This window comes from Spinacia oleracea, chromosome 2, assembly GCF_020520425.1.
Source record: "Spinacia oleracea cultivar Varoflay chromosome 2, BTI_SOV_V1, whole genome shotgun sequence".
Lineage (NCBI taxonomy): Eukaryota > Viridiplantae > Streptophyta > Magnoliopsida > Caryophyllales > Amaranthaceae > Spinacia > Spinacia oleracea.
Window position 1 is genome coordinate 93022440 of NC_079488.1, and position 27573 is coordinate 93050012.

At 38.4% G+C, this 27573-nt stretch overlaps 1 long non-coding RNA gene across 2 annotated transcripts; it reads left to right on the top strand.

The window, feature by feature from the left end:
* Positions 1-27573, top strand: LOC110780553 (uncharacterized). 2 transcript variants are annotated; one of them, XR_008928287.1, is made up of 7 exons: positions 1-366; positions 13355-13436; positions 23231-23489; positions 24256-24794; positions 24873-24906; positions 25007-25060; positions 27313-27573. It is a non-coding gene; the product is annotated as an uncharacterized lncRNA (long non-coding RNA). The 2 variants fall into 2 exon arrangements; XR_008928286.1 differs by lacking the exon at positions 13355-13436.

The window sequence follows — 27573 nt, forward strand, 5'->3', positions numbered from 1 at the left end:
GAGAGATAAGACTAGTACGAGAGTGTAAAATATTTCTCTCACTACACGAGAACCTTTCTCTCTAGAACTCTAGAGCCTCCCCTTTCTATACCAAACACAATATTTAATTCTACTTTATTCTCTCTTCTTCCCTCTATGTCAATCACAATCTTTAAACAATGTCCCAATACTCAATCGCTCGTATAGGAATAATCATACATTACACAGGGCATGACACGCCACCTGATTTGGAAAATTTTCACTTGTATGTGGTTGAAAAACTCAAGGACTGCAAAAATTTCACAGAACAACAACTTCAATCCTGGGTTCCCCCATTCTGAAAATCCAATGGCCCGATTCAAGTTCAGAAAGTCCATAACTCAAGAGGTATGTTTCTTTTTCTACAATAATATCGATGATTGTGATAATGTTCTTTTAGTTGGCTCGACTTCATTTAAGGGTGCGCTGGTCTTATTCAAGGGTTGGCATTTTGGGGCTTCCTTGAACAATATTGAATTTGGGAAGGCTTATTTCTGGTTGAAAAAGCACGAGGCTAATGCGTGACCTCGTCCCTCGTGGGTGTGACGTTTCTTTTTGTCAAATCAAGTGTAATTGGATTTCCTGTGAGTTTACACCCAATTGACTAGTAATATAGGAGTCGTCATTCAGTTTTTAACGACAATGATAAAAACTGACAAAACCCGGTTATCGTGACATAAAGGGAGTGCAATTATGTTTGACCACGACGGCCATAGGTTCCCTTGTGATCCCTGGTGTGGGGATCTCTCAACATACACCCGCAAGGTAGAGATTGAGGGTTCGGGGGACTGTAACTACCGAGAGGAGTACTCGCTCGTCGATAACTCCAGAGGCAGGATATCCTTATTAGCTCAGCATAAATAGTTGAAGGGACATGCGTTAACTATTAAACTAATCTGAGTTGATTTAACAATATGCAACACATAATACTAGATCGATCGCGATTATCTGATTTAGATTGTTTTAAGGGACCTAGCATGATAATCCAATTTCCCAAAATATTATCTTTATTAGGCGTGATAGAACAATCAGATTTAATTAGTTTAACAGTTTATAAAAGGGCGAGGAAAGCAATTAAATAATGCGAAGGGACACATTACGACGCACCCTTGAGAGGTGCGTCACGGTTCTCAGAAAACTAACCACTTTGACTTTGCTATTTCTCCTTTTATTTAACGAATCTCAAGTTACAGGACAGGATACGTTCTGTTCGATTTTTGGATCGATTGCGACAGAACGCGTGATCAATTTCGCAGCGTGAGGCTTAGGCTTAGGGGTTGGAGTCAATACTCAGAATATGAATTGTGTGTTGTTTCACGTCGAATTTGGGGCTATATTTATAGAAAAGAGTTCGTGGAAAGATAGAATTTTAGAGCTCTAATCCACGAAGAATTAGGAAAGAACACGTCCCAGGTAATTTCAGCGCCCAGGGCTGGGCGCCGAAGATTTCGGCGTTCAGAGCCAGGCGTTGAAAATAAGGTTAGGGCCGTTTTCTTTGTCAGATTTGGACTCTTAGAATCCGGAGTGTTTGAAACTTATTCGAGTCTTTTAGCGCGTATTAACTCTATGACGGAATGCGTCTGGGCCCGTTACGAACTCTAGGCTCGTTAGGATTTTAATTAATACGTAACTCTTATTTTCGAATCATATTAGGAATAGGATTCCTCTTGTAATTTCTATCTCATTTAGGATTTATGTTGGAATGCAACACCTAATTCTGACAGGTTTCTATCTTTTATGACTTGCCACTTTTAACAACTACCCATTACGGCAGTTACTATTTTTAGCAGGTTTCCAGAAATAGCAGGTTTCTTATAAATAGCAGGTTTCGGGTGAAATAAAAAGGGTGATTGAGATTCGTTATTTTATAGGAGATGCGTTGCCAAGTGGAGATTTATGTTCTCATCATCGAACCTTCCCTTTCGGGAATGGGGACAAAAGTAGGTGTCTACAGTTAGCCCCCACTTTGACTGAGTCTTGGAGTAAGACGATGGTCAAAGTATTAGGCGGAGTGCGTCACACAAGCCATGGTGACCTGTTTTGCGAGGGTCTCACGAGCCCCCGAGTGATAACATTTGACTTAAGGGTCATCACTTGAAGTGTTGACATATCCCTCACGTGTTATTGGGATTTATCAACGGATAGTATAGAAACTCCCTCACTTTGTCATTGGAAGTATCTAAAGATGCGTAGAAACTCCCTCACTTTGTCATTGGGAGTAGCTACAGATGTTTTCGAAATCAAAGCTATAAAGTGTAATTGGGCCTGGCTAAGCCCAATCACGAGGTAAAAATGTTTTTAAATATTCTCATTTTCAGGGTTAGGTAAACGAGAAAACCCCCTTGTTTTTATGGGACGTAAAACGAAGGAAAATCCAGCACATCGTTCTTTTTTGGAAAAACGGAAAACCAATCCTTTAATTTTTTGAAAAAAGGAAAACTACTCACCACGTTCTTTTTTGGAAAAACGGAAAACCAATCATTTAATTTTTGGAAAAAGGGAAAACCAGAAAAAGTTATCGCTGCAGCGACTAAGGACCTGTGCGGTTAGTGGCGCAGACCCCGCCGGCTAAAGATGGCGAGCCTGTCCGCTAAGGGTGGACACCCCGTCCGATAGAAGTGGACGAATCTGTTTTGAAATTTGAAAATAAGGACCTACGCGATTTGTGACGTAGACCCCGCTGGCTGAATATGGCGAACCTGTCCGCTAAGGGTGGACACCCCGTCCGATAGAAGTGGACGAATCTATTTTGAAATTTGTTTGTGCTTTTTTGAAAATAAGGACCTACGCAATTTGCGACGTAGACCCCGCCGGCTGAAGATGGCGAGCCTGTTTCATTTTTGTTTTTTGAAGATTCTATTTTTCGAAAACTGAGGACCTGCGCGGCTAGTGACGCAGACCCCGCCTGCTGAGGGTGGGCGAGCCCTGTCCGCTGAGGGTGGACGTCCCTGAATTCGTTTTTTCGATTTGGAACTTGCGCGGTTCGTGGCGCGATCTTGCCCGATTGAGGTGGGCAAGTCCCTATTTTTTGTTCATCGTGATTTCTTTTGAGAAATTCTTTTATTCATTCTTGCAAGAGCGGATTCTTTCGGGGGATGCTCGGATTTAGTTGTAACCTGAATGTGGGTTGACAACGGGCTTAGACGGACCTTCGTCTTGTTGTCGTCTTCTTTTGTGGTTTCGAGCTAGTCTTTACGGCTCGATTTTTGCCACCGCTTGGTCTTTGATCAGAGGACCATGTACAAGTATCAACGACGACCTTTACTCTGAGGTCGGAATCCGCTTTTTTTTCTTTTGAGATTATCCAAACATGGGACTGCGTATAGCGTAGCCCGGGAATATGATTTTGACTTCGCACACTCTTTGTTGGAGTATATATTTTCTTTCGAGCCCCCAAGCACTCGGGCTTGACGGTCATTTCTTGCCAAGAGAGGTACGTATTTTGTAACGTCCTTTAATCATGTTTGGGGTCGTGCTCGTATGTGCGAGCGACCTTTATAGTGGTATGCTATTTTGACGAAGTCGTGGAGTGCGACTTCAGTAAAGAAATCGGTAATTTTTGAGTCGAATGGATACGGCAAGGCCCTATAGAAGTCAGGGGCCTTTTCTGGGTCTGGGCTCATTTTCGGCGCCTAGGCCTGGGCGTTAAAGATTTCGGCGCCCAGCTCTGGGCGCTGAAAATGACTTATGGGCAGGTTTCTTGATGACACAGTTGACCTCTTGTTCGTTCGTTCTCTTTTTTTCTTTTCGTCTAGAGATTCTATTTTTGGAATGAACCGTTCATTTGAGATCACCGTTGATTGGTGAATAACAATTATTTCTCGAGAAACCGTAGCCTAATAGTGGACCAACGGTGTTTACTTTTTCCTTATTCGTTCGTCATTTCTTGGCTTAGAACGATTGTGGGATTCATCTTCAACGCCCAAAGTCAGGCGTGGGATTTGGCGTCGGTGTTGATTATTGGGCAGGATCTGCCTCTTTTTCGTTTGCTTATTTCACTTGGAAATTCTACGTATTCTCTTCTCTTTTGTTTTTTTTCCTTATTTTTGGAACGTAGAATTTTATTAGAGATCACAAAGAGCTGAGTGATCGTGATGATTTCTCGAGAAGCCGTAGCCGATTGGTGGACTACGGTGTTTGTCGCTTTGGGGCGATTATTTTAAGGAACGGTTGCTCCTAAGGCGTGTAGTTATTGCAATAGTTGGGCGAGTCTATATGGCCCGAGGAACATACCTTGAGGCGTAAGACTTTGATCGCTCGTACATATTTTTTCTTTAGAACGCGTTCGTGAATGTTCGATACTTAGAATGATGATATGTATGTGCGAACGAGCGTTCATAGAATGGTCATTGCGTGCGGTCCATTAATCATTTTGCTTGAATCATTTTTTTTGAGCAATGACTGATTTTGAATAGTTTGCTTAGAAGCTTGATAGGGTTCAGGCCCATTCATGAAGTGGACTCAAGCATCGTGCCCTTTCGATCGTTCAAACAATTGCTTCGAGAGATTTTTTTTGCTAGGGTCGTTTCGTAGCTTGGAGCCCCCAAGTATGCATGTCGGGATGCTTCCTTTTGGCGTACGATTTTTGTAGGTTCTTTCGAGAAAGATGCCTTGGGGTTCCGCTCGTGTAGGTGCGAGCTATCCCTTCCGCGGTAGGTAATATTTTGCTACTTTTAAATGTAGAACTCGTGTGGCTTGTATTTTGAATTTGGGCGATAAGTAGTCTTTGCCTCTTTTACGCATGCTCTTTGGTCGTGCCTGCATTAATGCAATATGCCTTACTCTTTTTTTTAGACTTGTACCGTGGGATGGTTGAACTTATGGTGCGACGTAGGCTTGCGTGGCCTAACAACATGTATTAGAACATTTCTCCAGGCGTTGGGATATCATTATTATTTTTTGCATTGGAGTACTTCATCACGCCTCATTCAGGTGCTCGAACAAGTGTAGCACCTTCTGCGTGGGTGTGCACGGCTTATTACTTCGTTCGATGCGAGGATTCATAGGTGTTTCTTTCATGTTTTCATATCTGGGCAAAATTTGACAAGCAAAGAGATTCAGCGCCCAAGCTGGGGCGTTAAAGATATCGGCGCCCAGCTCTGGGCGTTGAAAATGACTTCTGGGCAGACAGTTTTTATCTTTGATTTTTCTTTCGCTTTTGCTTTGGAACGATGTAGACTGTGTAACGGGCGCTTGTAGGGCGAGCGTTATGTGCAGTAGTTTGATCGGAGTTTTGGTGACTCGCGATTTTCAGTTACCCTTGTTAGTGGGGTGACTTTATATATTCTAAGTAGTGCTTAGAATTTGGGAGGGGTTGTAGCCATTCTAAGGTTCGTTTTACACGATTAAAGCTTAGGATTGTGCCCCTATGACGTGTGTATAGCATTAGCGTCGAGAATTTGCGATAAAATCGTCATTTCGAGCATTTTTAGAGTGTTTTTCTCAAGCCCCCAATTGTAGCTACGGGATTGGCTTGGTGTTATAATGCTTGGCATACGTTTTTATGCATTCATGGTGACACGGATCATGAATAGTTTGAACCAGACTCCTTTAGTGCGAGGTACATTCGAGTAGTGATTTGCTACTTCTCTTGTAAATGTCGTATTGTGCGACATTGCCATGGTCAAGGTAGTCACATGTTGAAGTGTGCCTCGACCAAAAGCTAGGTGCCTTTCTTTACCCATAATCATATTTAGAAATATCTTTGACTCACTTGCAACATCGAGATAAACGCATACTTAAATTAAACCAACGACACTTTATTATGTTCGAAGAAGTCTTTGAAAATTATTTGAAGTCCGAGTCCTACTGTGTACAATCCGAGGTGTCCTAAGTAAGTTGACTTATAGAAGGGTTCGTACAGGATTACATGAGTGAATCAAAATACTGTTACGATTTTTGGAATGCTGTCTAAGGATTTGCTGGAAGCCAGGGTGCAGGCGTCAAGGTATTACTTGTGCCCGTGTGGCACATGTTTTAGGCTTTTAGGGCCATCTTTTCCAGAATTGCGGGAATATAAATTGTTTTCAAATTGACTTAGATTTACTTGGTGTATGTCTGCACAAAAGGTCAAGGTATACTTAGTTCTTTCCCTAGCTTTTCATTTCAATTTTTTAGCCCCCAGTTGCTATTATGTCTTCCCATTAATGATGCTTTCAGATTTCGATTTTAGATGCCCGTGTCATATGTCTGAGTAGGGTGAGCCTTGGTTAAGTGCCAAGTCCTATTGACAATGTGTGATTTTTTTCAAAGGGGATTCGTAAGCATTTGAATTACCATGAACGGGTGCCCTGAGTTCGAAGGAACGATGGGGCGATGCCGTAGAATAATCCTCTTTATTGCAAGCTTTACTGCCTTTACTACTTGTTGGCGATTATGACTGTGTCTAGTGGTGAAAGAAGGTCTTTAAGTGAGTTACTTTGCTTTAGGGAGGGTCAAGTCGAGTACTTTAGAGGTCATAGACGCTTGCGCTAGCCCCCATTCAATTGAGGCAAAGCGATTTTTGAGTCTTGGCTAAGTGCCTAGGAGTGTGAGTGCTCCTTATGGCAAGGGTACGTGCCCTTATTATTTTTCGATGTGTGCTCATTTTGGCATCGTGATGACTTAGATTTTTCCTTTGACTTAAGTTTTTCTTTCGACTTGGATTGCAAGTAAATAAATTTCAATAAGGGACTCTATTTTTTATTCTTGTTATTCTATAGGCTTTAACATTTTTGCAAATCGGTTGGACCGAATCATGGATTGCCTACGTATCCGCTTTAAATAGATTTAATTTGGAATCAGGTCTTGCGTAGTTCTAAGTCAGAAAATGGTTTCTTAGAATGCCAATTTTAAACAAGTACGTTCGAGTGGAGCCGTAATGTTTGAAAATAGTGTGAAATAAGTGTGCGAAAATTTTGAAGCGCGCGTATTTTGCGTATTTTGTATGATCTTCTACCCCCCAAGTGTTCGTTATTCTTCCGTATGTATATAGGAAAATATACGAACACTTTTAGGAATTGGGAGTTGAAAGGGAGAACGGCGCCCAGTGCTGGGCGCTATTATTTTCGGCGCCCAGGTCTGGGCGTTGAAGCGTGTTCTGGGCTGCTTTTTGCGCTGCTCCTTTTCGTTTCGTGCCAAATATTTGCGAATCTTTTTTGTGCGCTAAATGCTTCTTTTCCTTTTTTAAATGCTTCTTTACTCTTTTTTTGTGCGCTTTGCAAAGTTTTTTATTTTTTATTATTTGTTTTTTTTTTTTTTACGTTAAGTGTAGAATGCACTTTTCATTTGTCTTTTTTTTTTTATTCATGACTCAAGACGGCTTGAAAGATGGGTTGAATGAGTTGTATAGGTATTAGTCAAGCACGAGGATTACATCAACCAAGGCCAATGAATAGCATGGGGACGGCTCAAAGGTAACAGGATGTATTCAAACAAGTTATATGGTCATTATACTAATGGTGATGTAAGAGCAGGTTTTGGAAATAATGGGTATGACGCACGTGTCAATGGCCGTACGTGGTTTGCAGTTGATAACAAGTTCGAGAACAAGAGTCGAGGTAATGGTTTCTTGGGTTATGGCAATGAGAACATGGATGGGTTAAATGAGCTGAACAGGGGCCCCAGAGCGAAGGCGTCTAAGAACATAAGGATCGGAAAGGGTAGACATCGTAGAACTTTATGTAGTTTTTGTGGCATGATTTGGATTGGTTGACTCAATTCTTTTCCTTCGTCTGCTTGGGTAAATTCCGCACTTTGGGAGGTACGGGTTAACTCAATTCTTTCCCTTCGTTTACTTGGGTAAATTTCGCACTTTGGGAGGTACGGGCTAAGTACTTCATGGCTCGCTCTTTTCGCTCTCCCTTTTCTCTTTCTCTTTTTTTCGTTTTTGCTTGGGATTTCTCCCCAACATAAATCCTTCAATTTTTTTTATTTGGGCTAAAAGGTAGATGGTTGTGGTCTTTGAGTCACGAGGCGAGACTGAGTGAGCCTCGTTTGGTTGGCCTATAGTGGACCTTTAATTTTAGTAGGCCTAGGGTGGACCTTTAATTTTAATAGGCCTAGGGTGGACCTTTAAATTGTCTTACTTTGCAAGCGTATTTAGTCGTTCCTTAAAATGTGCAAATAGCGTAGATTCGAAATCTTGTTTTCACCTTATTGAAATTTAACGAAAGAATTACATCGAAAATAATTTTTTTTGCTTCTTTTAAGATTCCGGTTTCCGGGATTTAATTGGAAGTTGTGATTTAGACTCGAACTTTCATTAATTTTTCTGATTATATCCCGTGTATGAATACAAGGAGGTGGCCTAGACTCAAAATAATGGCGTGGCGTAAGCCTATAATACTTGACCAAGCAATTTTCAGACTTAGGCTAATTGGACCATAACTTTCGTTGGTTGACACTTTAGATTTTAACCCTTGGGTGTTCATTTGTCACGCGCCATTTTGCTTAATGTTGGAAAAGTAGTTAGTTGGGGAGATCAAGTTTTCATTTTTGTAAGACTAGAATCGTTAGTGCGGTTTCCCTCTTAGTGTGTATTGCTTTACCCCGATGGTAGCCTTATGGCATGTCGATTTGGGTATTTTCATGGTTCGTCATGTTGCATTCATGGAAAATCTTTTAGTCAGTATTTAGGAGTATTACAAGGAACGAGTGGCTCGAGAGGACTATGATAGTCGTGACCCAATGTGATCATAAGCCTTGAGGCCATTAATTTTTTGTTGATGGTATTGACACCTTAGGTTCACTTTGGGGGTTGTGCGACTATGGGGGAATCACTAGTGGAAAAATAGTCATTTGCGTCGGTCATTTAAGCCCATTTGCGTCGCACATTGGTGCGACGCAACTGGCCGCGACGCAAATGAAAAAAGTCATTTGCGTCGCACTTTTGTGCGACGCAAATTTGAGTCATTTGCGTCGCAGTTTTACTAAACAGCGACGCAAATGACTTTTTTTTTGATATCCTGAAAAGTCATTTGTTTCGCTGTTTTACTAAACTGCGACGCAAATGACTATCCAGGATGTCAAAAAAAAAAAGTCATTTGTGTCGCTGTTTAGTAAAACCGCGACGCAAATGACTTTTTGGATATTTAAAAAAAAAATACCTGTTGATTTTATTTAATCTACAGATTAAATAAAATAAGCAGCTTTTAATACTACAAAAACACAAAATGCAAATATAGTGACATTCAATTTAAACAAAATTCCAGAATGTTAAAAGTTACAAAAATTATCAAAAGAACAAAAATATGGTATCGAAGCCGGAAAGATATACCGGAGCATCAACATCTAGACCTTACGGTTACAATATTCTATAGGGGAAATCCATGCAAGGACCCATCCCAAAAAAAGTGTTACTGGATGCCAAGTCTTCATGGACTTCCTTATATGGTAGCACAAACTTATTCACAAACCGAGACTCGTTATCAGAAAAAATCATAGAACATTAAGATTATACTAGAGTGGTAGTATTATCGAGTGTAAATAGAGTGTGAAGCAGCAAAACCTATGCCTGAGGCATGTTTGAACTGTTTGTTCATCGAGTAATTCTTCTGCAAGGGTCTCAAGAATGCATTGCTAGGAGAAAAGAAAATTAAAAGAATATAAGAAATCTAAAAATAGCCTTTTTGCTCCAGGATAACACCCACACAAGCACAGAAAACAGCAATAACTCGACCTGTATTTCATAAAATACTTCAGAAATAGCCTTTTTGCTTCAAACAAGAGTGCTGCAACGCCTAGAACACGAAAATATATGCCTGAAACATATTAAGACCAAGTTAAACGGAAAAAAAAAAGAAAAGTATTCCTCAGACATAACATAGTACTGTCAATCTGTAAAATTCAGAAAATGAAGCTTTAGGAAAAAAGAAGGTTCTGAAGGAAATGGAAGGAAGGGAGAAAAAGGCCACACCAAGTTCACATCTATCTACAACAACCAACAAACAGTAACCAAAAAGGAAAATTCCAGACAAGTTATTAAGTCCCAGAACTGTATATCTCAAAGGTTTTAGTATCAAACCTCTTTTTCCACCCTTTAGTGGAAAGTCAAGCCATGCAGTGCATAAAGGGAATGCTGAGATGATGATATCATGGTGAACATACAAGTTTGGGCCATCTTCTGTTTCCTCTAAGATATAAACCTGAATGTCAAAAAGCTTATCAATCAGTAAAATACTAACCAATACATGCATGCACCGATAAGCTCTCCCCGAACAGAAAGGGGAAACGACAGCAATGATAAAAGGATAAGATTGCATATACCCATAAAAGAGGGAGACAAATCTGGGATATAAAATTTCAATGTTCAACTAGTAAAGCAGAACTTATCAGGCAATAAAAGTTTCAATGTTCAACTAGTAAAGCAGAACCCATAAAAGTTTCAAATCTGGGATATAAAAGTTTTAATGTTTCAATGTTCAACTATTAAATATAGAAGGATGCCATATTATCAGGCAATCAACAAATCAAATTACATTCATCATTCTCGAATAGAAAATGAAGATGAACAGAGAGGAAATTTAAAACATAAAAGAAATGGACAAGATACCCTGTGAAAAAGCACAATATGTGGAGTCCCAAACTGGAAATAAATTAGATTAAGGCATATTGACCCCAATTCCCCACACTATACCGCCAATATAGTGAACCAAGAAGCTCAAGGGAAATTGATATGTATTAGCGTAGACTTACTAAGAAAAAAAACACCATGTAGCACGAGCTGTTAATTAGTTTTGATGTTCTTTTTGAATGTGATACATTTTGCTTCCATGCTGGTTTTATGTCTATGTCTATGGAGATACTGATCTTTAGGTAAGTATTAAACTAATTATACCTGTGCCGCAATCCAATTCAATTCAATCCAATCCAAAACAACACAAGCATATTCTACCACTAGGCATGCCTCTACCAACTTCAATCCTGTTGTGAAAAACCTAACAGTAATTGGCTAAGCTGAAACTGTCCTATGACAGATCGGCAGTAACGCATTGAACAGAAAAAAAATATTTCCTTATTTTACTGATTGAATAGAGGCCTCACCTTGGGAGAAAACCAATGGCACTGACCCTCATTCAATGGAGTATACCAGAAGCTGAACCCACCCTCAAGCTGCATTGCTGCTTCATGGTGATTCTCTGTTGCTGGTTCTGCGTTGTGACTGGTCAGAAGAAGCACCTGCTGTGAGATATGACTCTGAACTTGATGGCAACCATTCATTGTTTTCCACACATGAACAAGCCTGCAACAAGTTGTAAATTAGTTTCGTATGAGGGCACACGAAAGTGATTTAAATGCATCCTACATAGGCAAATGGGAAACCAATTAATTAGGTACATGCCTCAAAATAGAATGGATCTGTCATTTAGTCACTATATAGGTCCTAAGGACTCTTCAAATGTTCTTTTTTGTTGTTAATCATGAGTTTCCTGGGATTTTGCGATAGCTAAGCTTAGTTTACAAGAACTTCACTCGTTATGGCATCTTGATGTAGTACATATATATTTCACATAGCTTCAATCATAACATTCATGGGCTCATTTTTTCTTCAATTTCGACTCTGTTTAGTAACCTAACTCAGATATAAGAAACCAGGATTTAAATTCCCCGTTGGATTTCGGAAAAATTTATGAAAATTACATTGAACATAATAACCCAGAAAATTTTTAAACAAAAAAAATCAACAACAAATAATACGAAATACGAAATATACAATTATAAAATAAAATAAAGGAATGTTGTGAAAAACAATTAAACAAAAACAATTAATAAATTCAATAAATTAAACAAAAACAATTACTACATAGAAATCGAATTTTAATAAATAATGGATGGATTTTGAAGAACAAATGAATCACCTTTTAAATCTCTTGGTTTTCCGTTGTGCCACAGTTTGGAGAATTGTTTTCTGTTAATGGCATCTCCCCTCTCATGGCTGCTCTCATCATCGTCCTCGTTGCGGCCTTCCTCCTACTCTTCGACTTCACCGTCATCTCCAAGCTTTGTCGCCGCCGCTCCCACCGTAGAAGAAGCATCAACAATGCTAGGTTCCTCGATTCGGAGACCTCTAATCCCCTCGCCCATCGACTCACTCATCCACGACCCGACCCGGCCTGCTTCCTCCGATCCCCGTGCCGAAACCTAGGGTTTTTCCCTTCTTCCCATTGTCGCAGAGATTGAATTTTTTCAGAATAAAAAGAGAGGTACGGCTTGGTGGTTCAAAGGGAAAAGGTTGATTCTGGATTTTTGAAGGTGAGATGGGAGGAGATGGAGTTCCAGCGATGGAGATTTGGAAAGTAGGATGAGAGAGAAGAGAGAGGGGAGGCAAAGAGTTCTGGAATGTAGGATCTGTGAGAAAAAAATGAGAAAATAATAAAAGTATGACCTGCGTCGGTCAATTATTGATGTGCGACGCACTTGATGAGTAAATTGCCTCGCTGTTTAACTAATCACCGACGCAAATCATTAAATTGACTTATGAGGTCCATTTTGCGTCATAGATTAGTAAATCACCGACGCAAATGACTTTTGCAAATTAAAATGAGTATTTTTGCATCGCTCATTAGAATTAGCGAGGCAATTATACCGACGCAATTGAGCGTTTTTGTACTAGTGAATGATTTTCAGAATGTGACTGTTTCCATTTTGCAAATACTATAATATATTCTTTTTGTTGGCGAGAGAGTATTGAGGCCGTAGATTCTTAGCAAGGGATGACAATTACATATGGGTGATTATTGATTTAAATGTTAGGAAGGGAGACTCAATATGGTTTAACCTTTTAACTTGCAGAACGACACCAAGCATTAGGACCGATTCTATGGATACGACAACTAAGACTTAGGATTTAGAATGTACTTTGGCATAGCCTAGTCTAGACTCGGATTTATTTTTTATTCGAACATTATTTTTCCTTGAAGACTTTATTTGAACATTATTTTTTGAATACTTTTCCCATGTGACATTCAAAGTCATTTAATTAGCATGCTCGGTTTTAGTGCCGAACATTGTCGTCATAGGAGGCCTATCAACGACACAAAGAGAGTTATTTATTATTATTTTTTTAGTCGCTTTTAGAATCGAGTGCCTTTTCATACGCCCTCGCAGCAATTTTTTTACGAAAAGTTTTTTTTTGCTACGTATTTTTTATGCGCGGGCAACGAGGCTGTTGTGCCTGACCAAAAGGCCAGGCAGCAACTTCAGCGTCCAGCGTAGGGCGTTAGAAATAGTGGCGCCCAGGGAGGGGCGTTGAAAATGCGTCCCTGGCTAGTTTTCGTTTTCCGTTTACGTATATTTTTTGTTTATGCGACTTTGATTTTGCGTGCTTGCCTAATAACGTCCTTTACGCGTTGTGCAGCGTTTGTGGGATTCGTTACGGGCCATCCCGAGCGTCGCTTATTTTTGTGGCGATCGTTTGGGTTTGCGGAACACGTATCTTGGTATAACTCTTTGGCCAATTGGTTTATGAATGTTTGGGAAATTTTTAAGGTCGTTGGTTTTCTAGCATTATTTGTCATACACAATCACATATTTCGCTACACATAACTAACATTACATCATGAGGCAAGATAATAATATGCCATGTAGTTTATGATAGGCTTCTATGGGTAGTATTTGCGCCTGGCTTGGTACCGCTTCTATCGCAGATCCAACAAATGCCCCGGTCGAGGTAGTGCCTTCAACAGACGAATTTCGCCCAAGAGGCCAATCACGATGTAAGCCAAGGGGGCATGCACCAATGAGAGGGACCTAATGGGCGAGCGATTGGGTTTGGAACAGGTGTACTACTAGCGAAAGTGCCGAGTGGACAACATTCGAAGCGTATGCACCCCCCGGTTGGCGATGGGTATCCTTAGTCCAAACTCCCTGAGGGAGCCAAGATTCGTTATGCGGTTCTGCCCGTTCACATTAATATGCTGATTTTCAGGTCGTCCCAACTTGATGGGGAAATAAACGCGGGGTAGGATCGTTTCACCCTTCGGCTATTTTGATTACCTACAAGCACGAGTATTTGCTTCACTATCCCCAGTGGAGTCGCCACTGTGAGGGGGTCGAAAAAGCATGAGGCTAATGCGTGACCTCGTCCCTCGTGGGTGTGACGTTTCTTTTTGTCAAATCAACTGTAATTGGATTTCCTGTGAGTTTACACCCAATTGACTAGTAATATAGGAGTCGCCTTTCAGTTTTTAACGACAATGAGAAAAACTGACAAAACCCGGTTATCGTGACATAAAGGGAGTGCAATTATGTTTGACCACGACGGCCATAGGTTCCCTTGTGATCCCTGGTGTGGGGATCTCTCAACATACACCCGCAAGGTAGAGATTGAGGGTTCGGGGGACTGTAACTACCGAGAGGAGTACTCGCTCGTCGATAACTCCAGAGGCAAGATATCCTTATTAGCTCAGCATAAATAGTTGAAGGGACATGCGTTAACTATTAAACTAATCTGAGTTGATTTTAACAATATGCAACACATAATACTAGATCGATCGCGATTATCTGATTTAGATTGTTTTAAGGGACCTAGTGTTAGGTTATGATACATATGACAATTCATAAATCATGCGGAAACAACCATTAAGCCAGGAATACATATTATTTACACATAATCATATAGCATAATTTAGATGCATACTCTTTGTTGCGTGCCTTCCCTAGTTGCGCCCGAACCGAACAAGAACAAGTCTTTAGGACTCCAAGTGTCGTCCCTCCGTAGATAGTCCACAGCACGTCCGAATCCGCCTTAAGATTGACCAACTAGAATCGCCCTTAAGGTACTATTATTTTCGGCTAAAATGGGCAAGAGTTATGGCTGATTTTTCTGCTTAAAAATCCTTGTTTTGAATACTTGAAAACTTATTTTTAAATAATGACACCTAGGCCCTTATTTATAGAGGTATGGAAAAGGAATTGTAATCCTACTAGGATGTGGATTTGTTAATTAGAATTTTATTAGGACTCTAAATAACAAATCAATTCTAATAAGATTAGGATTTTAATCTTCGCACGAATCCCAATAGAATTAGGATTTCCGGCATACACATCGCACAAGCCGTGCACCCGCGCAGGCTTTGAGGCCCACGACAAGCGCACAGCCCATGTGCGGTGCTGCGTGCGCGCGCGCCCTTGGCTGGGCCTGGCCTTGCGCTGGGCCTGGTCGAGGCGTGCGTTGCGTGCGGCTCGCTGGGCGATGGCCTGGCTTCGTGCTGGGCCTTCGTCTAGCGGGCCTCGTCCGATGCTAATTCGTACAATACGCTTCCGATTAAATTCCCGATTCCGGAATTCATTTCCGATACGAACAACATTTAATATTTCCGATTCCGGAATTAATTTCCGTTTCGAACAAATATTTAATATTTCCGTTTCCGGAATTATTTTCCGATTCCGATAATATTTCCGTTTCTGACAATATTTCCGTTTCCGGCAATATTTCCGATTCCGGCAATATTTCCATTTCCGATAATATTTTCCGATACGTACCATGTTTCCGTTTCCGGCAACATCTACGACTTGGATAATATTTATATTTCCGATACGATCCATATTTCCGTTTCCGGCAATATCATCGTTTCCGGAGTATTCATTTCTTGCCTGTGACGATCTCAGCTCCCACTGAAACCAAGATCCGTCGATTCCGAATATCCATAGATGGAGTATTTAATGCCATTAAATACTTGATCCGTTTACGTACTATTTGTGTGACCCTACGGGTTCAGTCAAGAGTAAGCTGTGGATTAATATCATTAATTCCACTTGAACTGAAGCGGCCTCTAGCTAAGCATTCAGCTCACTTGATCTCACTGAATTATTAACTTGTTAATTAATACTGAACCGCATTTATTAGACTTAACATAGAATGCATACTTGGACCAAGGGCATTATTTCCTTCACCTAGCATGATAATCCAATTTCCCAAAATATTATCTTTATTAGGCGTGATAGAACAATCAGATTTAATTAGTTTAACAGTTTATAAAAGGGCGAGGAAAGCAATTAAATAATGCGAAGGGACACATTACGACGCACCCTTGAGAGGTGCGTCACGGTTCTCAGAAAACTAACCACTTTGACTTTGCTATTTCTCCTTTTATTTAACGAATCTCAAGTTACGGGACAGGATACGTTCTGTTCGATTTTTGGATCGATTGCGACAGAACGCGTGATCAATTTCGCAGCGTGAGGCTTAGGCTTAGGGGTTGGAGTCAATACTCAGAATATGAATTGTGTGTTGTTTCACGTCGAATTTGGGGCTATATTTATAGAAAAGAGTTCGTGGAAAGATAGAATTTTAGAGCTCTAATCCACGAAGAATTAGGAAAGAACACGTCCCAGGTAATTTCAGCGCCCAGGGCTGGGCGCCGAAGATTTCGGCGCCCAGAGCCAGGCGTTGAAAATAGGGTCAGGGCCGTTTTCTTTGTCAGATTTGGACTCTTAGAATCCAGAGTGTTTGATACTTATTCGAGTCTTTTAGCGCGTATTAACTCTATGACGGAATGCGTCTGGGCCCGTTACGAACTCTAGGCTCGTTATGATTTTAATTAATACGTAACTCTTATTGTCGAATCATATTAGGAATAGGATTCCTCTTGTAATTTCTATCTCATTTAGGATTTATGTTGGAATGCAACACCTAATTCTGACAGGTTTCTATCTTTTATGACTTACCACTTTTAACAACTACCCATTACGGTAGTTACTATTTTTAGCAGGTTTCCATAAATAGCAGGTTTCTTATAAATAGCAGGTTTCGGGTGAAATAAAAAGGGTGATTGAGATTCGTTATTTTATAGGAGATGCGTTGCCAAGTGGAGATTTATGTTCTCATCATCGAACCTTCCCTTTCGGGAATGGGGACAAAAGTAGGTGTCTACACAACTCACACACTCTTTAATGAGGGCACCCCTACCATATTTCACTCATCCATTCGGGGAACATTTATGTCCGACTCTGCTCAATTTCCCTTCCCATCAACTCCAACTTCTACTTATCCCTCTTTGGAAGTGGAGTTAGAGTTTAAATTGTCTTCTTTAACACTCTCAACCACGTGTAATACCCATGGACCATCTTTGACCCTGAAACACTTCTATTTTTATCCGAAGACACTCTCACTTGTACTCTATAAACCCTACCACATTCAACCTAACCAAATATTCTCATTCCCTATCCTCCCCCGTTTTAAGCAAGAATTACCCACCCACATATCTTCAAATATGGAATCCTTCCCACCACTATCAGACTCTCAAGTGTTAGTCTCACCAAAAAGGGTCGTGTTAGAGGAAAGTGACAGAATCTTGGTCCCATAAAATCCGCTACTAACCCCTTCAAACTCAAGTCACCATCTTGCCCATTGACCTACTTCATTGATCTACAATTTGGCTCTATCCCAAAACACTTGGTCTCATCTGAACTATCACCACTCACCTCCAACACCATATAAGAAACCTCGACAACTCCTGAAAAAATCACCCATTCAATTTCCCTATTGTAGAGGGCTAAAAGAGGACAACCCTTTCCCCTTTTTGTATTTTTCCAGACTTGGAATTTGTAGGGGAAAAGATCTCGTTTTTGTAATGTAAGTTTTGGAGACTTGACCAATACACTTGAAAGTGGCCAAGTGCACCAAACTTGGACCAATTTATTAAGAAGCATGAGCCAAGAGTAGACTTGAATTTTTACAATCCAACCCTAAGGGGGAGCCAACTACGAGAATCATGCTAAATAACGGTAATCGATTTTTGTACATTAGAAAAATCGAAATTCAAAGAGAATGGTGCCCCTGCGGATTTGAACATTGAATTTCGAAAGGAGTCGCCACTAAACATTTAGGGTTTGATTTGAAAAGACCATATTCTTGGATAAGGAATTGGAATCGAAACCGAATAGAGATCCGGATTCAGGAACGAGAAACTTCTTTAGAAAAATTTTAAGCATGGTGAATTCAACACAAAGATTGTTTTCGTACAGAAAATCCTAGCATGTTTCTACTTTAGCGGGTTTGCATGCATATTAGAATATTGAATTACTAAAAATTGGTGATCGCTTCGCTTTAGTCAAATTTAAGGGAACATAGGCCGGTTTGTCAAATCTTATTTAAGCGTGATAGAACTTTTAGATTATTGTATTTAGCGTGTGAGGTGATTAAATCAATAAACAAGTAAAGAAAATCATCACAAAATATTGTAAAGGGTGCATAAATAAAAATATACACCACCTAGAAGGGACTAGGTGCAACACCACCTAGAAGGACTAGGTGTAATAACTTGAATGAATTGTAAATGTGCGAAAATTGAAATAAGCGATTAAATAAGAAAATTAAAGCATAAATAATCGAAATTGCAATAAAAATTGAAAGGTGCAAGCTTGAAGTCTTGGAAATCAAAGGGAAAAATAATGTTCAAGTGTGACATATTTTCCCTTGAATGATTCCGAAATTTGTATGAATCTAAATTTAAAATGAGGTTTCTCATTAAAACGTATCATCGATTTTGGACTTGAAATAAAATATTGAACTTTAATATTGGAATTAGGAAGCTAAATATTCAAAAAAATGATGATTCAAGCTAGAAAAATCCCAACTTTGATATCTCCAAGTGTTAAAAGTGTTCTAGTTTAAAAAGAGTTTAATCTCATTTAAACATCCTTGAAGTTTGAATGTTTGGACATGAGACTTGAAGTTCATGAGTTCTAGTTTGAAGAAGGTTTTTCACTTCTTCAAACATCCATCAGCATTTGCAAAAATAGGGTTTTGGAAATTTGTGTGATGATTGTTGAAAAGAGAACTTTCAAGAGTGAAATCTCATTTACTAATCATGTTTTCGAAAATGGAATTATAACGATTGAAACTTGAACTTGAAATAAGAGTATGGAAGATCATTTGAAGGGAATATCAAGAGTGAAGTCCCTCCAAAGAGTACTCTTTTATGGCATTTTCCTAGTTCATATGGGTTATGGACTAATATGAACATTCTTGGAAGCTTTGAAAAATTAAAGAAAATAAATGCAAATAAAGGTAGAAGCTTTAGTTTTGGAAGAGTCCTTGGAAATCAACCTAGAATTAGGTGTTGATTAATCTCCAATCTTTGACTCCCAAATTACTTAGGACATTAGAACATTGAACTTGTATTTTGGAGTGTTTGTGTGATTGAATTTTGAAGAGATTTAAAGATTAAATTTTGAAGGGATTTGAAGATTGATTTCTGGAGAGATGTGTGTTTTGAAATGGGCAAAGTTTCTCTATTTGATTTTGGATGTTACTTCCTCCTTTTGTGCGTGAAAATTAAGGGTACTTATAGGAGAAATGGTTGAAACAAGCTAGACCCGCGCCTGGCGCATGTGAGGGTGTGCTCCAGGCACCTATCCTAGACCGCTCCAGGCGCATATGTTGCCCTGCTCTAAACGCACCTCTTACACGCATCAGGACAGATGCAATCGTCCTTGCGGCGTGTTGGTGGTCGAAGATGCTTGTATTATTCCATCCTTTTGGACTGGTTCTTAAGGAATCTGATTTACATATTTGAAAGAGACGTTTTTTAGAAAATTTACGATCTATGAATCGGATTCGAGTTTTGCTTTTTTGCTCAGTTTTGTTGGTCGGCACCCAGGATGCTCGATTTTGTAAGTCGGCGCCCAAATATGAAATGCTTTATATGATATTGAGTGGAAACGTGCCTCGGAGACTGATCGTGGCATCCGCTTCGCGAGATTGTACTTGTATTTGAAATTGTATTTTGGAAATGTATTTGAACTTGAATTGAAGTTCGAGATTAGGATTTGGACTCGAGGATTGTATCTTTGAATTGGAAGTTCAAATTGGAAATCAAACTTGGGAAATGAATTTGTAGAGTTTTGAATTAGGAATTGGAATGGGAATTTTTGAGTTAGAATGTGTTTGCTTCGAATTGTACTTGAGCTTTGAACGAAAGTTCGGATTTGAATCAAATTATGTCCTTTGCAACTGGATGCTTGTACTTAGAGATTAATCTCCCAAATCTATTGGAGGTATCATTGTTGGACTCTAAGAGAGACACAAATTAGGTGTCTATAGAAGCCCCCAATTTTACTGATATTTTTGGTTAGGATAGCGCAAGTTAAAGTATTTCGAAAGGGACGCAGAATGGTAAAAATACTCTTCAATTAAGACCATCCTTTGAACGCCTATACCTGCATAAGGCAAGCTTTGGTTTTTGAAAAGGAAGATAATATCTTTCTCCGATCTGACTTGATGGCTTTGAATCCTATTCTTGTTTGGATTGAAATTTTCCGGTCCATGCTTGGAAGAAAGCTTGGCATCGAAAATTTTAAATGATTTTTGAAGTTTGATTTTTGAATACCCTAGTTTGAGTCCGTTGGGTGCTTGAAATTTTCTTGAAGTTCCGCTCGGGATTTTTCTAGTTCATTCCGCTGGGGAATTGTTGAATATCTACTGGGGAATATACTTTAGAAGATTTGAAATGTGCTTGGATTTCCCTGAATTTGTGTCCCTGGGAAAATATTTTTGAATATTGGAATGCGCTTGAATTTCCCGGAGCTTGAGTCCGTTGTGAATATATTTTTAAGGTTTGAATGTGATTTGAATTTCCCGTAGCTTGAGTCCGCTGGGAATATATTTTTGAGGTTTGAATGTGCTATATACTTTTGAACTTCCCAAGCTTGTCTCCACTTGGAATTTGTGTGTTCTTCGAGGATTTAAACTTTGAAAGTATTGAAGATTTTATGGTACCCATCTCGAGCTTTGAATTTGTTGGAACTTGTAGGGTTTTAGAACTTGAACTCTTGGAATTTGTATGTTGAAATTGTATCTGGAATTTTAGGTGCCTTGCTTGGCATAACATTGCTCGATCAAAGTTTGTAGAGTTTGAATTTTGCATAGAGGCCTTGAGTGGTTTCTTTTTTAATATACACCTTTAGGGGTCTTGCTGGGGAATGGCAGGCTCAAATAGCCTAGGCGTTCGTTTAGACTCTGAGCAGTCGATTAGGCCAGGAAAGCCTAGACATCGAGGTAGACTCTAATCATTCGCTTTTGAAGGCAAACTTGAGCTAGTCGAGTTTGTATTGAGATTTCCCCCTCCACTGGGGGTTTTGGGATACTTTGAATTCTTGAAATGGACTTAGGATAGTCTAGGTTGAATTGACTCTAGCTAGCCGGCCTTGTATGGGAGCCACCCTTACACTGGGGAGATTGGGGGCGCTTTGATTTCAAAGTAGGCTTAGGATTAGACTAGATTGAATTTAGTCTGGCTAGCTAGTCAAACTTGTATAGGGGCCGTCCACTTGGGATGTCATCTGGCCTTTGAATGGACTTGCATTTGGTGGTAGAAAATTGTGGAAGAGGAGGAGGGGCACATGAGAGCTATTAAAAAGGAGAGAAGTTGCATATGAGAGAGAAATAAAAAGAGAGGAAGATGAATAAACAGAAAAGAAGAAAAAGATTCATTATTGTTCATATTATTTCTTGTTTATTTTCCGATTGGCAAACTTTCTCCCGAAATGTAACGCAGTGATGAAACTTGTATGGACTAGAGTTTCTAATATATTAATTAATATTACGTAATTAGTGTAAATTATTATTTCACAAAGAGAAGTATGAAGAGGAAGATTTATTTTCATTGTTCATTCTCTCAGTACATCATGTTCATTTTTTTTATTATGTTCAATTTTAACTGCTTCACTATGACGTTTTAGCTCATATGCAGCCAGGTCTACGCCCATAGATATGCAACTACAAGTATGGATTGTATCTTAAAAGTTATGAGTCTATGACGAGAATATTATATATGGTTTATGTTCTCTACCATACCTCTAAGATACGACCAAAACTCCAGAAATATTTATTGTGACAAGTCTTTCGTGAAAATTTATGCAAATTGAATCACGTGGGGACGTAGAGAACTCAAATCTGATTGAACACGGTCGACGCTTAAACAAAATAAATGGCCACATCAACCTATTTCGTAAATTAATGTTGCACCAAGATTGTTCCACGTATATTCTCTACCACTCTTGAGTGACAAATGATTATCATTTCTCCCCATCTTTCTCATTATACGTGTTTTATGTATAATTTTTTAATGTTAATTGTTACTTAGCGGAAAGAATATGCAGGAAGAAGGGAGGCGAAGAAATTAAAGAAAGAAGGGACAATCACACTATATTGTATTACACTTTTTAATTAATAATTTGGATTTGATTGGCCAGGGTTCGCATGTTAGAAAAGGAGAAAAAAAGAAGATTTCAATGTCAAATTAATTGTTTTAATTAGATTAAATTAGAGATCAGGAAAAACCAATCAAAAACCATGTCAAAAATAAAGAGTACTTCTATGTATTTGGAGATGATGAAAGCGCATTAGCACATGGCCAGCCAGTTTCTAAGAAGACAATGTCCTTTCGCTGCTTAAATAAGGCATTTTGCTAATCATCTACTATATTCTTTTCTCATTAAAAATGATTAACATGTATTCAATATCATATTTCCCTTCATAATTATTTACTACGTAGTATGAATCTATACTAGTAGTTTTAGTCAAAATTTCTTGATTCAAAAGGTAAGCAATACATTAAAATCAATACAATATTAGTCCGGATTTTACACAGAATTCTCGTAAATTAAATAGCTAAAAACCTTATATTGGGATTTTCAGAAGTAAACAAAGACCAATGAGAACGTTAATGGTCTTTTTTTAGTCAAAATTATTCATTGATAAACTAATCATTATATATCTATAATAATGGAAATTAAAACTGCTAGCAAGTACGAAACAATTTGAATCAATAAAATTCTAATTTCAATCGTTGTGGACGAGATCTCAGATAAAAGATCATTGTATGCGAACAAAGCTCAATCTACCCATCAGTAACCAACATCAAAATCTCTATTATATAAAGGAACAGCTGAGGTTAAATTGGTAATCACACTTTTCGTGTCCCCAAGCAAAATTACTAAGATACCCTCATTTCGTCGCTTGCTGAATCCTGAGCTCTCCCCTCTCACTTTTTCTCTCTCCTCAACCCTCACCAAATCGCGTCCCTCTCACGTTTTCTCTCGGTTTCTAGGGTTAGACCTTCCAGCGGTTGCACTTCCTCGCCGTCGTCCCTCACCCAATCGCTTCCCCCCGTCGCCTTCCATCGATCTCTGCCGGAAATGGTGCAGCAACCGAGATCGTTTTTCCACTTTGAATAACTTTCTTAATTAGAACTTTTAATTAATTGTTGTTGTTTGTTGATTTTGCTAGGTTTTTGGATCGTAAGTCGAGGGTTCTGAACTTGGCGGCTCCTTTGCGGTGGTAGACTTCGGCGAGCACAAAGGTTACCTGAAAGGAGTCATCAGCGAGGTCATCCATGACTCCCTCGGCGTCACTTTCCGACACTCATTCAGGTACAAGCACCAGAAGGAGTTGTTCGTCGCTGCAGAGGGTATGTACACTGGTCAGCCCGTGCTTTTGGAGATTACGCCATTGTTATCTCTCACAGCCCTGATAATGATACCTCTAGGTATATCTTCACTTTATTTGTCATGTGTTTTTTGATTTTCGCTATTAATTTGTTTTGTTTTCTATGTTTTTTTTACATCTATGATTCAGTAATTAGTTTGTTCTAGGAACGTCTTTGCTTGATGATTTGATTTTTATATGGGTGTTTGAAATTTGGTTGGTTGGTATTGTATGAGACATGGTAATTTGATTTGGATTAGTGAAGTGAGGTAAAAATTATATCTTTTGTCGTATAATTTGGTATATGAAATTCTTGATTGCTTGGGTATTTTGCAAATTAGTTGAATTGGTTTGTTAATGTGTGATTTGTTGAAATTTCTTTGATTCATTTTAACATCTCTCAGCATGTATTAAGTCTAAACTCTACCATGTTATTACTACTATTATAATCACATCTTAAATGTTGAATTTCTTCAATACGAATCTATCTAATCGACAAATTTTCGGTCTAATTTAGTTTGATTGTGGGGTTTCGTATTGCCGGTTCATGCCGATTGCTATTTTCAGGTTTTCTTAGCTTTGGATTTATAGGTTTTGTTAGCTGATTGTGGGGTTTTCGTAGCTTTGGATTTATAGGTTTTGTTAGCTAATTGTGGGGTTTTCTTAGCTTTGGATTTATAGGTTTTGTTAGCTGATTGTGCCGGTTTTGTATTGCTGATTGCTATATATATATATATATATGTAGCCTTTAATTAGTTGATTACAATTTTCAGAATTTGTAAAAGGATATTTAGTGAAAACTTGCATTTGATTTTTCATTTCTTCAGGTTCAAGTGTTTGAGAAGCAATGCGGATCCCTAACTCAGTACGGTATCTCTATTATATAAAGGAACAGCTGAGGGTGTTTAGGTAATAACACTTTTCGTGTCCCCCTTAAAAATGACTAAAACACCCTCTATCTTTTACTTCAAACCCTTCGTCGTTTACCCACAAACTCTCTCCTCCTCTGCCGACAAACTGTTTAACCATGAAAGCACAAACTCTCTCCCTCTCTCTCTCTCAACTCCATCACCTTCCTCCTCTCCCTTTCTCTCTCCTCTCTTCTGATTCAAAGATTGCAAAATCAGTAAAGTAATTGAGGTGTTTCAAAGATTGTAAATTCGTCTGATCGCGTTCTTTCGTATTATTCATTCAATTGTACTGATTTCGTTCATTTAATTGATTTGATTTTGATTTATTCGACTAAATTGATTGATGAAGTGGTTTCGAAGATGGTAGAGGATCTTCATCCTCTTTCTTCTTTCACTTCCTATATTTCCTCCTCTGGTTTTAGTCTGCATTAGACTCAAAACTCTTACTTCTCAAGGTAATTTCGGTGTTCAATGATCTTAATTGTTCAATGTTGTTGATAATTTTATGATTCTGATTGAATGTTTGTTTTTAGGGAAAAACAATTCGTCGAAGATTTACCGAGTATTGTATGTATCTCCTCTTTCTCTCTCCAATTATTCCAATTAATTGAATTATTTTCATTTTTGTCGAGAAATTGATGATTTGTTCTTTTTGTTTTTGTTATAGATGCCAACAATATAAGTCAGATCAGATGTAATACTACTAAGTGCAGTTGGACAGGTATTTAAGTGCAATTAATTATATTGTTTAATTTTGTTATTACTGTTTTAAATTGAGCCTGCATCAGAAACTGATTTGATTTGAGCTTGAATTAGTGAAAGTATTTTGATTTTTTTTTATTTTTTACTAAAATAGGAAGCAAGAGAGGGTGTGAAAGAGCCTAGACCAGAAGTTTATAGAGATTAGAATTACTCTGTTGTTAATTTTAATCAGAGATTTCAGATTTACTTCAATGTAATACGAGGGTTCTATAAAGATAAATCCTTTGAAGGATGACTGAAGCAATTGAGGGTGATTTGTTGAGGATGTTGGGGAAGGTCGTAATAAACAGTGAAAAATGACCGTTGTGTATCATGACTAATGCCACTGACATTTTGCACTCATTTGGTTCACTGAAATGGCTATGGATAATAATTGTGGTTTCTTAGCGTCGACCGACCTTTATCTTCTAGGTCTGTCATTTAAGGGTTGAAGGTCGAGAACAAGTAGCCTGTTGCTAATATAGTTCATTGTGATTCTTTGTTTGTGGTTTAGCGTGCTCATATCTTCTATGTATTATGAAAATATGGTCTGTAGGTGGGTGGAAGGCATGGCACCTATATTTTTGAGGTCAGCTTGGTGTTGTACTTGGCATCTTATACAGATGCATAAATAGTTTGTGTGTTCAAGGGTATAAGATTATATTGAAATTGTATGATCTGATTCAATGCAATTTTAGATGCTTTGATTTTTGCTATTTTGAGAAGAGGACTACTTTATCTGATATGGTGATGAACATGGATATTTATTTGAATAATTGTCTTTTTATTGGTAATTTACTAATGTATACTTTCTGCTAATAATTATATGCAATTTTTATACGATTCTGCTCGGTCAAACCGAATCACAAAACCTGTCAAACGGACCTAAATTAAACAATTTGGTTACCGGTAAATGATTTGTGTGTTCATTAGCACAGTTTTTTGAATTGCTAATAATCAAGTCTTATGGAAATTCTGTTTGATCCGATTTTGGTTTTAGTTTCCTTCATTTTTCAATCAATTTGTTTGTAAATTATTTTAATTTGAAATGTTTGTTTTATTTTAAGTTGGGCACAGTAGTTGATTATTTTCAGAAATGTTTGTAAATTATTTTTGTTTGTTACTTGGGCAGTAGTTGAGAACATATCTTTGTTGGGAACCAAGCCAAAGGTTTCTATTTCTCTTGGTTAATAGAGATGATCGGCAGTCTAGCTAATGTATGGTGCACTTTGAGTTTTCTGTTTAGACCAAAATCAGTTGTCAGGCTGAACACTTGGGCAGTAGTTGGGCACATATCTTTGTTGGTTACTTTTTGTGGAGGTTGCTTAATGTTGGGTATAAGTAGGAAGTTTGTTAATCATGTTGTCTATTTTATGTTGGCTCATGTTATACATTTGAGGCCTCAAATTCAAACTGGGATTGGGAGGTTTTTAAAACGGCGTAGCATGTTGTGTGTAATATAGTCTATTCTATGATTTTGGATTCTCCTGTAGTCTATTGTTTCTTATGCAGTCTCTTGAAGAGCTTTGAGAACTCTATTCCCGTGTATTAAGCCCGTACCTCAGATTGAGCTCCTCTAGCCCGTACCTCAGATTGAAGATATGAGCTCAATCTGAGGTACGGGCTTAATACATGGGAATTGCAATGTAAAGAGAGGTAACATAGCTCTCTGAACCACCTCCTTGACTTTTTGTGGAGGTTGCTTAATGTTGGTATAAGTAGGAGGTTTCTGCCCTTTTTTGCATAAATTGATGGTAATTTCATAATGATTTTAATATTTTGAAAAATGTAGTTTGTTTGGGAGTTAGTTGTATAAGCAATTTTGGAAAAACCAGTTCAAGTTTTGAAGATGTGAATTTGGATGCTTTAAGATGGGCATTAGATGGTAAATTTATTCTACTATCTATTTGATGATGCCATTTATATGAACAAAACAAACCTTTAAATATTTTTATTAGAGTTGATTAATTGGGGTTGGTTTACGGAGAGTATGGTTTTTGATGTATCTTATCCTAATACACGTTTTTGGAGCTAGCCGTTTTCTAGCTTGATTTTGCGTGCGCTTGGTTGTACTCGATCTAGGATGATCAACCATTTTCCCTGTTGCATTTTTAATCATTCAACATAATACTAGATTAATATATTCATTTGTTCATAAATGTATGTTCCTCCCTATTATCAGAAATAGAATTGAATTGGAAGTTGATTTTTTTCCTGTGTTTGGTTTTGCAGATTTATATACGGAACAGAGTACAATTGCTAGAAGACAAGTAGTTTCTTTTTTTAAAGTTATAGTTTTTCATCCTTTTTGCTACAGAAATCAAATTGTTTATTGTTCACTATTTGTATTTTAACATTTAAACAATGCATAGAGAGATTATATTCTGGCTGAAATTTCATACAGTCAGTTTATTTTGATTTGGTATTTTGGGTTAATTCCTAGAATTGGAGGATGTCAATTACAAAATTTACAATGAGAATGTTCTTTTTATA